The 13,257-nt window shown below is 44.1% G+C and overlaps 1 protein-coding gene across 3 annotated transcripts in view; it reads left to right on the top strand.

Moving 5' to 3' along the window:
* Positions 1 to 13,257, top strand: part of DUS2 (dihydrouridine synthase 2) — a 498,816-nt gene that overhangs the window by 371,563 nt on the left and 113,996 nt on the right. The window lies entirely within an intron of this gene.

The following is a 13,257-nucleotide window of genomic DNA, read 5'->3' as shown; positions in this document are numbered from 1 at the left end:
TACATCCAGAAGAAGGATTGAAACAACTCGTGGGGACGGCAAGACTTGTACAGCAGACCCTTCTCCATCTCTCCCCACAGTAACCCATTGCCCAGTCAGCGACATGTAACGCCCCTGTCCATGCTTACTGGGCCAATTATCTGTGGTGAAAAGCACCCTGTCACACAGAGTTTCTCAAGGAATCAGTGATGTTTAGTGCGACATGCTGGTGTAGCGCGTGCACGCCTTTGTTGGAGAAGGAGTGGCGCCTGGGCATCGGCTCTTGGGGCACTGCGATGGGCATAAGGTCTCGAAAATCCTCGGTTAAAAAGGTTGGAAAGGCAGCATTTTGGTAGCCAACAGTTTCCAGATGCTGAAAGTCAACCTCTAAGCCATGTCATGCCCTTCTAAAAGCATGTAAAACACAGCGAGGGGACTCCAACCACAGTCTCCCTCGTTTCCACTAACTGGGCCACACACACCCCACTTGACTGGCATCGGTTGACCCCCCTTTTGAAAAAGAAAAAGATGCTTTGCATGAAGCACTCTCAAAAATACGCGTGCCTTTCCCGTCCCCTGGCTGACCCAGGGGAAGAAAAGTCCTCTGAGAGCCATGACTTGTTCATCTTGGTTCTTTTAGAAACACAGCGAGGGGACTCCAACCACAGTCTCCCTCGTTGCCACTAATTGGGCCACACACACCCCACTTGACTGACATCAGTTGATGCCCCTTTTCAAAAAGAAAAAGATGCTTTGCATGAAGCACTCTCAAAAATACGCGTGCCTTTCCCGTCCCCTGGCTGACCCAGGGGAAGAAAAGTCTTCTGAGAGCCATGACTTGTTCATCTTGGTTCTTTTAGAAACACAGCGAGGGGACTCCAACCACAGTCTCCCTCGTTGCCACTAACTGGGCCACACACACCCCACTTGACTGGCATCGGTTGACCCCCCTTTTGAAAAAGAAAAAGATGCTTTGCATGAAGCACTCTCAAAAATACGCATGCCTTTCCCGTCCCCTGGCTGACCCAGGGGAAGAAAAGTCCTCTGAGAGCCATGATTCGTTCATTTTGGTTCTTTTAGAAACACAGCGAGGGGACTCCAACCACAGTCTCCCTCGTTGCCACTAACTGGGCCACACACACCCCACTTGACTGGCATCGGTTGAGCCCCCTTTTGAAAAAGAAAAAGATGCTTTGCATGAAGCACTCTCAAAAATACGCGTGCCTTTCCCGTCCCCTGGCTGACCCAGGGGAAGAAAAGTCCTCTGAGAGCCATGACTTGTTCATCTTGGTTCTTTTAGAAACACAGCGAGGGGACTCCAACCACAGTCTCCCTCGTTGCCACTAATTGGGCCACACACCCCACTTGACTGACATCAGTTGATGCCCCTTTTCAAAATGAAAAAGATGCTTTGCATGAAGCACTCTCAAAAATACGCGTGCCTTTCCCGTCCCCTGGCTGACCCAGGGGAAGAAAAGTCTTCTGAGAGCCATGACTTGTTCATCTTGGTTCTTTTAGAAACACAGCGAGGGGACTCCAACCACAGTCTACCTCGTTGCCACTAATTGGGCCACACACACACCCCACTTGACTGGCATCAGTTGACCCCCCTTTTGAAAAATGAAAAGATACTTTGCATGAAGCACTATCAAAAATACGCGTGCCTTTCCCGTCCCCTGGCTGACCCAGGGGAAGAAAAGTCCTCTGAGAGCCATGTCCACATTATCAGTGGACAGACACGTGTGCTTATCTGCCAGCAGACCCCCAGCAGCACTGAAGACAGGTTCCGAGAGAACGCTGGCTGCAGGACACGACAAGATCCCCAAGGCGTACGTGGCGAGCTCAGGCAATTTATCAATATTGGAAGCCTAAAATGAGCAGGGCTCAAGTTGCACAATAATGGAATCGATGTTTCCTTGCATATACTCATATATCTGTGTGTCTTCCTCTTTTTCCTTGTCCAGCTGTTTTGTTTTCGCATGAGTATATGTCCTTGTCACTTTCCCATGTGTTTGTGTTGTGTTGTGAGTTGTTTGTCACCTTTTGGACACCTTTGAGGGTGTTTTCTAGGTGTTTTTCTGTGTTTGTGATTCCCTGCCATTGTTTCCTATGCAGTTCGAATTCGGTTCGTCGAACGTTCGACGAGCCGAACTCGAACGGGACCTCCGTTCGGCGAACCGACCTCGAGCCGAACCGGGACCGGTTCGCTCATCTCTACTGGTTAGTGCTTTACACTGCAGCACTTCCAAATGCAAAGTAGGTTAATTATTCCTGGGTGTTTCAGCTGCTGAAGGCCATGTGCATTCAGAGGTTATCTACCTTATATCCACAATGCATGTCCAAATAAATGGTTCAAAGTTATATATATGGTATTACAAAGACATGTGACCTAATGGCAAATTTTCTTATCTCTCACCACATTCATGATAATTATAGTTAGATCACTATTATTCAGATTAATATATCATAATCATAATTAGCAGCAACTTACTATAACCAGTAAAACAACCAAGCACTTGTAATACAAAGGCAGCACTCTTATCTATGGAAATAGATCGTAACTATTGCATTAGCCCTCTGCTGTTTAAAAAAATGATCTTATTGCTGTGCAAAAGTGCAGATAGCAGCAGCTTGGCAAATAAAGTGCATATAACGTACATCAAGGAAAGTGCAAATAAGAGGCAGAATAGCAGCAGTTCATAGTAGTATGGTTATAATAGACCCAGACTCCCCACTGTAGCAAGCAGTCAAAGTATCATTTTAGTAATTACCCATGGCATTAGATTGTTGTGAAAAATGTCAATCAGTCCTATCCCCTATGTGCATTTCGCTGTTCCTGCTTCATCAGGGGGCTGTTGTAATCAGTTTATTTACCCCTTATATATCTGTACACTCACCCTGTTGCTCCAGTGGCCATGCATCGTCGGCGCATGCGCGCTGACGTCCAGCGCCGCCCCAGACCCCCACCGCTCGTCACTGAAGCGGGCGCATGCGCAGTGGCCGAACATTGTGTTACAGCCAGTGCGCACGTGCGGCTCTCATAGACAGCGGCGCAACCCAGAGCAGCAGCGGAGATCAGCACGCAGGTGCACTGCACGGTCACCATATGTATTAGTAATCCATAATACAAAAGTATTTGTAGCACAGAAAGGGTATAAATATCCATAGATAAATCATATTCAGATACACTAAGATACATCATGTATATATTATTACAGTTATAATTATACAGGCTATTCATTTGAGATGCATAAAACAATGCACAGCATGTGTTGACAACTACAGTACATACATAATTCATATAGAGATAGCATGACACTAACATAGGATGCATCATATATTGTATTGGATCCAGTTCTTGAGCAGGTGAGATGTCCGTTCTCATGGGGAATAACACACCATGAAATGTGATGAAAAAGTGCAGCACTAAAAACAGAATAAAAAACAAAATCTAATTAGAAACCAAACCTTCGGCAAGGAGTATGGTAAGTAATAGTACAACTATCTAGTATGTAGGGCCCAGAGGAAAGGCTAAAGCACATAGAGAACCAGGATATCTACTATGTCATGGTATAGTATGAGTCCTTCAATATATTTGCTATAAGAAGCATGCAAATGAGTTAGCCTCATTGAGTCCATGGTGAATTGTTGTCCCTAACATGGTAATCCACCTACATTCCCGCTGCAGCAAATGTTTTTTAATATCGCCACCACGGATTCCAGTCTGGACGTGCTCAATACCCCTAACCCTCAATGTCTGAGGATCACTCCCATGTTTAAGTTTAAAGTGACGGGGCAAAGTTTTGAGCTCATCCAGATTCATAACTGACTTGGCTGCAATGATGTCACGTACATGTTCCCTAACTCTAATTCTCAACTGTCGAGACGTCAAGCCAATATAGATGAGATCACATCCACATGTCGCGTCGTATATCACCTGTGTGGTGGAACAGGTGATATACTGGCGAATATCATATTCTCTGACTCCACCAGCTGACTTAAACGTTTTGGACCTACATATGTTGGCACATGATAGACATTCACCACATGAGAAGCACCCTCTCACGGGTGTATAGTTCCCAAATGGTGTGCTAGGTTTTGGAGTATAAAAGCTCCTAACCCAGGGGTGGGCAATTAGTTTTCCCATGGGGCCGCATGAGAAATTGGGATGGTTTTAGAGGGCCGGACTAATATACCGTATTTTTCGGACCATAAGACGCACTTTTTTTCCCCCAAATGTTGGGGGAAAGTTGGGGGTGCGTCTTATGGTCTGACTATAGGGCTGCGGCTGGGAATGAGGGTGCTGCGGGTCATCGGGGGCACGAGCAGGCAGCAGCAGCGCCTGCTCGTGACCACGTGGGCCCGCTCATTACATATGCACGCCCATCCTCCCGCCCATCTCTCAGCGCTGAAGCCGGCACTGACAGGTGGGCGGGAGGATGAGCGGGGACGCGCGCATAGTAAAGAGCCGGCATGATCACCCCTGGCAATTACAGCCTGGAGTGATCATGTGCGGCTGTATTCACTGCTCCCTGCACGTCATTACCAGCGCGGGGAGCAGTGAATCAGTACACTCACCCGTCCCCGTGTGTGGAGCCGCCCCCCTGCTGCACGCGATGACTTCCTGTCTTTGCCGGTCAGCTGATCTGTGCCGGTCAGCTGATCTGTGCCGGTCAGCTGATCTGTGCCGAGCTGGTCAGCTGATCGGCACAGACAGGAAGACATCGCGATGTTGCAGGGGAACGGCTCCACACACACAGATCAGCGTGCCAGAGAGGAAGATGTGATCGGTGCTGCAGGGAGTGAGGAAAAGGTGAGTATAAACGTTTATTTTTTTCTCTGTGCTATACGATACAGGCCATATACCAGGATGGTATATGAGCACGATGGGAGTATATGAGCAGGCAGGATGGGAGGGCATGTGAACAGGCTGGATGGGGGGGCATGTGAACAGTCTGGATGGGGGGGCATGTGAACAGGCTGGATGGGGGGGCATGTGAACAGGCTGGATGGGGGGGCATGTGAACAGGCTGGATGGGGGGGCATCTGAACAGGCTGGATGGGGGGGCATGTGAACAGGCTGGATGGGGGGGCATGTGAACAGGCTGGATGGGGGGGCATGTGAACAGGCTGGATGGGGGGGCATGTGAACAGGCTGGATGGGGGGGCATGTGAACAGGCTGGATGGGGGGGCATGTGAACAGGCTGGATGGGGGGGCATGTGAACAGGCTGGATGGGGGGGCATGTGAACAGGCTGGATGGGGGGGCATGTGAACAGGCTGGATGGGGGGGCATGTGAGCAGGCTGGATGGGGGGGCATGTGAACAGGCTGGATGGGGGGGGCATGTGAACAGGCTGGATGGGGGGGGCATGTGAACAGGCTGGATGGGGGGGGTATGTGAACAGGATGGATGGGGGTTTATAGCAGGATCATATACAAGGCAGGAGGATCATTACCAGGATGGGGTACCTTAGTAGAGAATTTGGGGACATTACCCCCATAACAGTGTCAGCAGCAGATCCTCGCCCTATAACAGTGTGTCAGGACCACATTTTTTGCTTAAAGTTTTATTTTCCCATTTTCCTCCTCTAAAACCAGGGTGCGTCTTATAGTCCGGTGCGTCTTATAGTCCGAAAAATACGGTAATAAACTCAGTTCTACCCAATATACTACATCACTACACCCCCTCCCATATACTACACCTGTAATATACTACATCACTACACCCCCCATATACTACACCTGTAATAAATTACACCACTACATAGTAACATAGTTTGTAATGCGGAAGGCTGACATTATGTCCATCTAGTTCAGCCTATTTTTAGTGCAGCTGTTCTGCAGTGTTGAACCAGGGGAAGGTAAAACCCACAGAGTAGGAGCCAATTTTCTTCATAGGGAAAAATATTCTTTCCCGACAACTAATCTGGGTCAACTATCTACCTGTAATATTATGTTATTCATAACCTTCTATACTGTTGCTCTCAAGAAAAGCATCCATTCCTCTCTTAAATTCATTCAGTGAGTTGGCCATCACCACTTCTCCAAGAAGAGAGTTCCAGAGCCTCACTGCTCTTACCGTGAAGAACCCTCTTCTATGCTGATGTAGAAATTTTCTTTCCTCCAATCGAAGAGAATGCCCCCTTGTTCTTGCTACTCCCCCATATACTACACCTGTAATAAAGTACATCACTACACCCCCCATATACAACACCTGTAATAAACTACATCACTACACCCCCCCCATATACAACACCTGTAATAAACTACATCACTACACCCCTATATACACCTGTAATATACTACATCACTACACCCCTATATAGACCTGTAATAAACTACATCACTACACTCCTATTTACACCTGTATTATACTACATCACTACACCCCTATATACACCTGTAATATACTACAACACTACACCCCCACATATACAACACCTGTAATAAACTACATCACTACACCCCCCCATATACAACACCTGTAATAAACTACATCACTGCACTCCTATATACACCTGTAATATACTACATCACTACACCCCTATATAGACCTGTAATAAACTACATCACTACACTCCTATTTACACCTGTATTATACTACATCACTACACCCCTATATACACCTGTAATATACTACAACACTACACCCCCCCATATACAACACCTGTAATAAACTACATCACTACACCCCCCCATATACAACACCTGTAATAAACTACATCACTACACCCCTATATACACCTGTAATATACTACATCACTACACCCCTATATAGACCTGTAATAAACTACATCACTACACCCCCCCCCATATACAACACCTGTAATAAACTACACCCCTACACCCCCCTATACTACACCTGTAATATACATCACTACACCCCTATATACACCTGTAATATACTACATCACTACACCCCTATATACACCTGTATTATACTGCATCACTATACCCCTATATACACCTGTAATATACTACATCACTACACCCCTATATACACCTGTAATATACTACATCATTACACCCCTATATACACCTGTATTATTCTACATCACTACACCCCTATATACACATCACTACACCCCTATATACACCTGTAATATACTAAATCACTGCACCCCTATATACATTTGTAATATACTACATCACTACACCCCTATATACACCTGTAATATGCTAGATCACTACACCCCTATATACACCTGTATTATACTACATCACTACACCCCTATGTACACCTGTAATATACTACATCACTACACCCCTATATACACACACCTGTATTATACTACATCACTACACCCCTATATACACCTTTAATATACTACATAATTACACCCCTATATATACCTGTAATATTCTACATCACTACACCCCTGTATACACCTGTAATATACTACATCACTACACCCCTATATACACCTGTAATATACTACATCACTACACCCCTATATAGACACCTGTATTATACTACATCACTACACCCCTATATACACCTGTATTATACTACATCACTACACCCCTATATACACCTGTATTATACTACATCACTACACCCCTATATACACCTGTAATATACTACATCACTACACCCCTATATACACCTGTATTATACTACATACACACATACACCCCATACTACATACACCCTTATATACACCTGTATTATACTACATCACTACACCCCTATATACACCTGTATTATACTATATCACTTCACCCCTATATACTCCTGTAATATTCTACATCACTACACCCCTGTATACACCTGTAATATACTACATCACTACACCCCTATATACACCTGTAATATACTACATCCCTACACCCCATTATACACCTGTATTATACTACATCACTACACCCTTATATACACCTGTATTATACTACATCACTACACCCCTATATACACCTGTATTATACTACATCACTACACCCCTATATACACCTGTAATATACTACATCACTACACCCCTATATACACCTGGATTATACTACATCATTACACCCCTATATACACTTGTAATATACATCACTACACCCCTATATACTACACCTGTAATATACTACATCACTACACCCCTATGTACACTACACCTGTAATATACTGCAGTACATCACTACAACCCTATATACACCTGTAATATACTACATCCCTATATACACCTGTATTATACTACATCACTACACCCCTATATACACCTGTATTATACTACATCACTACACCCCTATATACACCTGTATTATACTACATCACTTCACCCCTATATACACCTGTAATATCATCACTACACCCCTATATACACCTGTAATATACTACATCACTACACCCCTATATACACCTGTATTATACTACATCACTACACCCCTATATACACCTGTATTATACTACATCACTACACCCCTATATACACCTGTAATATTCTACATCACTACACCCCTGTATACACCTGTAATATACTACGTCATTACACCCCTATATACACCTGTAATATACTACATCACCACACCCCTATATACACCTGTAATCTACTACATCACTACACCCCTATATACACCTGTAATCTACTACATCACTACACCCCTATATACACCTGTAATCTACTACATCACTACACCCCTATATACACCTGTATTATACTACATCACTATATCCCTATATACACCTGTAATATACTACATCACTACACCCCTATATATACCTGTAATATACTACATCACTTCACCCCTATATACACTTGTAATATACATCACTACACCCCTATATACTACACCTGTAATATACTACATCACTACACCCCTATGTACACTACACCTGTAATATACTACAGTACATCACTACAACCCTATATACACCTGTAATATACTACATCCCTATATACACCTGTATTATACTACATCACTACACCCCTATATACACCTGAAATATACTACATCACTACACTCCTATATACACCTGTAATATACATCACTACACCCCTATATACACCTGTAATATACATCACTACACCCCTATATACACCTGTAATATACTATATCACTACACCCCTATATACACCTGTATTATACTAAATTACTACACCCCTATATACACCTGGAATATACTACATCCCTATATACACCTGTAATATACATCACTACACCCCTATATACACCTGTAATATACATCACTACACCCCTATATACACCTGTAATATACATCACTACACCCCTATATACACCTGTAATATACTATATCACTACACCCCTATATACACCTGTATTATACTAAATCACTACACCCCTATATACACCTGGAATATACTACATCCCTATATACACCTGTAATATACATCACTACACCCCTATATACACCTGTATTATACTACATCACTACACCCCTATATACACCTGTAATATACTACATCATTACACCCCTATATACACCTGTATTATTCTACATCACTTTACCAGTATATACACCTGTAATATACATCACTACACCCCTATATACACCTTTAATATACTACATCACTACACCCTATATACACATGTATTATACTACATCACTACACCCCTATATACACCTGTAATATACTACATCACTACACCCCTATATACACCCCTAATATACTACATCACTACACCCCTATATACAATACACCTGTATTATACTACATCGCTACACCCCTATATACACCTGTAATATACTACATCACTGCACCCCTATATACACCTGTAATATACTACATCACTACACCCCTATATACACTATACCTGTAATATACTACATCACTATACCCTATATACTACACCACTATATACTACACCACTATATACACACAAAAAGATGGAGGGCATCACATTTGACAGTATGCGGTATCAGGGTAATGGTGATGTGCTGAACAGAATCAAAGAAGTGGAAGAGAGGACGCCTGCGTTTAGAAGACCATGAGGTGCTGTAACAGCGGTGGCAGTGGTAGCACATCACCATTACCCTGATACCGCATACTGTCAAATGTGATGCCCTCCATCTTTTTGTACCTTGATGGTTGTCCGAGTTCACCCGTATGACCTTGCATCTCTATATTAACAACTACCTTGAAAAAGGTGTAAAAGCCGAAACGTTGGTTTTTGCTATATGTCAGAGTTCACATTTTGCAGTTTGTGGGTTGTGAATAAAAATCACTTGCATCAAACATTTTTCTCTTCTCCTTACTGAGTACTTGGGTTTTGCTACTTGTGATATATTTATTTACCCAACAGCACCTATACCTACAGCAATTGTAGCCAGACTCTCCCTTTATTGTGCTGCTTCTCTTCAGGCCCCGGCTGCTGCAGCTTCTTCTCCTAACGGGCGGGAACTTTTGAAATAACACACGTGCGCCGTACTGACAACATCAGAGCGCGTGCGTGTGTCACAGAGAAAGGTGCCTGGCAGGGAACATAGGAGAGATTCCTGCATTCCGCTGCCTCCACTGTGCGGAGCTGCAGGATCTCTCCCTGCCCTGTTGTGAATGTTAGTTATGTCTTGGCTGCTGGGAGGCTCCCTCTGGTGGCCAGGAAGGGTTTGGACAGAGACCAGGTGGGTTGTGCAGTGGGTGTTTCCTTTCCTAACTCTCTGCTTATTTAAGTCCTGGTCTGATTGCAGGCTGTTGCCGGATGTCAGTTGTTCTTTGTATCTCTAGCCTGCTTAATCCTGCTCTACATCACATCCACTCCAGATAAGTTCTTGCTCTTTATTTATTGCCTGGTTCTTTTGCTTATCTGGGTTTGTCATTTGTTGTGGTTGGTTTCAGTTTATTTCCTTCCAGGGATTTTTCCACTCAGTGGATTGTTGAGGAACTCCCTGCAGTTCTATGTGGAGTATAGCTCCTTTGGGTCCATGTGTTTATGGCTTGTTGAATTTGTTATAATTCTTGTTTTCTGTTCATTGGTATGAAAAGGGCACCTGGTATAGGACGGAGTTCAGATCGAGCGATCTGAGGGCCTTTTTGTACTATCAGGAAGTTGGTATTTTGCAGGGTTTTTCTCTGGCTACCATCAGTCCCTTTCCTGTCCTTTCCTATTTTAGTCAGCGGGGGCCTCACCTTTTGCTAATCCTGTCATCTACCTGTGTACTGTGTTTTTCCTATATCATCGCAGTCTTTGAATGTGGGGGGATTGCTATTCTTGTCTATTTTCTGAGGCAGAGAGTTATTCATCTTTCCTACCTTTTAGGATAGTTAGTTCTCCGGCTGGGTTCGCGGTGCACAGGATGTTAGTTCACCCCTCGGCTACTTCTAGTTGTGTTGGTTAGTAAGGGGATGGCGGCCAGATTAGTTGCCAAGCCTCTTGTCACCTTTTTGCCAATGATTTGTGGTGATCTTCCATGGTTCCGGATCATAACAGTACATCCGGCCAACAGTACATCCGGCCAAACAAATTTAAAGGGTACTCTTAAGAAGGAAAAAATAAAAGGAAAAAAAAAAAGCTGCTGAGATTTTTTTTTTTTTTGGGGGGGTTTTCCTCTTCTTCTTTGGGTTCTGTGGAAGATTTCTTTTGTCTAGCATGGATGAATTGGGTGAGCGTGTTGCTCATCTTGATGCTAAGGTTCGTCGTATAGAGTCTTATCTTGCACAGACTCCCCTTGCAGAGCCTAAAATTCCTGTTCCTGAATTTTTTTCAGGAGATAGGTCGAGATTTTTGAGCTTCAAAAATAATTGTAAATTATTTTTTGACCTGCGCCCTAAGTCCTCACGGAATCCCGTACAGCAGGTTAAGATTGTCATCTCCTTGCTGCGTGGTGACCCTCAGGACTGGGCCTTCTCTTTAGCGTCTGATGATCCGATTCTCAATGATGTGGACTCCTTTTTTCAGGCCTTGGGATTATTATATGACGAACCAAATATTGTGGACCAACCATAAAAGGTCTTGTTGTCCTTAACTCAGGGTTTGGATTCTGCAGAAACGTTTTGTGAGAAATTTCGTAAGTGGGCGGTCCTTACCAAATGGAATGATGATGCGCTTGCGGTTCTTTTTTGCAAGGGTATTGCGGATGCTGTGAAGGATGTAATGGTAGGATTTCCCGTCCCTTCTTGTCTTGATGCCTCTATGACCTTGGCCATTCAGATTAATAGGCGTTTACGTGAGCGCAGGAAGATACCTGCTGGTTTTGTGCCTGTGGAACAGCCTTTGGAGCCTATGGAGTGTGATAGGGTCCTTTCTAATGCTAGTCGGCAGGGGTTCAGACGGAAGAATAGACTGTGCTTCTATTGTGGAGACGCTTCTCATAACATCTCTGTCTGCCCTAAACGTGAAAGGAGATTGGCTACTTCTGTTACTGTGGGTTCTTTGCAACCAAAGTTTCTTTTGTCTGTCACATTGATTTGCTCATTGTCTTCCTTTTCTGCATTTGCCTTTGTGGACTCAGGGGCAGCGCTCAATTTGATGGATTTTGGGTTTGCTAGGGATTGTGGTTTTCCCATGGTTCCTTTGCAAACTCCTATTCCTTTAAGGGGCATTGATGCTACCCCTTTGGCAGAACATAAACCCCAATTTTGGACCCAGGTGCCTATGAGAGTGGCACCAGCGCATCAGGAAACTTGTACATTTTTAGTATTGCATAATCTACAGAATACCTTGGTACTGGGATTTCCGTGGTTGCAGACCCATAATCCGATTCTTGACTGGAGATCCTTGTCGGTAGTTAGTTGGGGTTGTCAAGGTTTGCATCAGGACCTTTCCGTGTCGTCCACGTCTGCTCAGGCAGTTGATGTTCCGGCTTTTTTGTCTGATTTCCGTGATGTATTTAATGACCAGGAATCTGATTCTCTGCCCCCACACCGGGATTGTGACTGTGCCATTGAGTTGGTGCCCGGTTGTAAATTTCCCAAGGGGCGGATTTTCAACTTGTCTGTGCCCGAACATGATGCCATGCGGTCATACATCAGAGAATCATTGGAGAAGGGGCACATTCGGCCCTCATCTTCTCCTTTGGGTGCTGGCTTCTTCTTTGTTGCTAAGAAAGATGGTTTGTTGAGGCCTTGTATTGATTACCATCTTCTTAATAAAATTACAGTCAAATATCAGTACCCTTTGCCTCTGATGTCTGATCTGTTTTCTAGAGTGCAGAGTGCCAAATGGTTTACGAAACTGGATCTCAAGGGTACGTATAATCTCATCCGTATTAAGGAGGGTGATGAATGGAAGACGGCTTTTAATACTCCTGAGGGGCATTTTGAGTACCTAGTGATGCCTTTTGGGCTCACTAATGCACCCTCCGTCTTCCAGGCCTTCATGAATGATATTTTTC

This window comes from Anomaloglossus baeobatrachus, chromosome 10 (assembly GCF_048569485.1).
Source record: "Anomaloglossus baeobatrachus isolate aAnoBae1 chromosome 10, aAnoBae1.hap1, whole genome shotgun sequence".
NCBI lineage: Eukaryota > Metazoa > Chordata > Amphibia > Anura > Aromobatidae > Anomaloglossus > Anomaloglossus baeobatrachus.
Note: the sequence above shows the minus strand (reverse complement) of the source record. Positions and strands in the feature narration are given on the sequence as shown.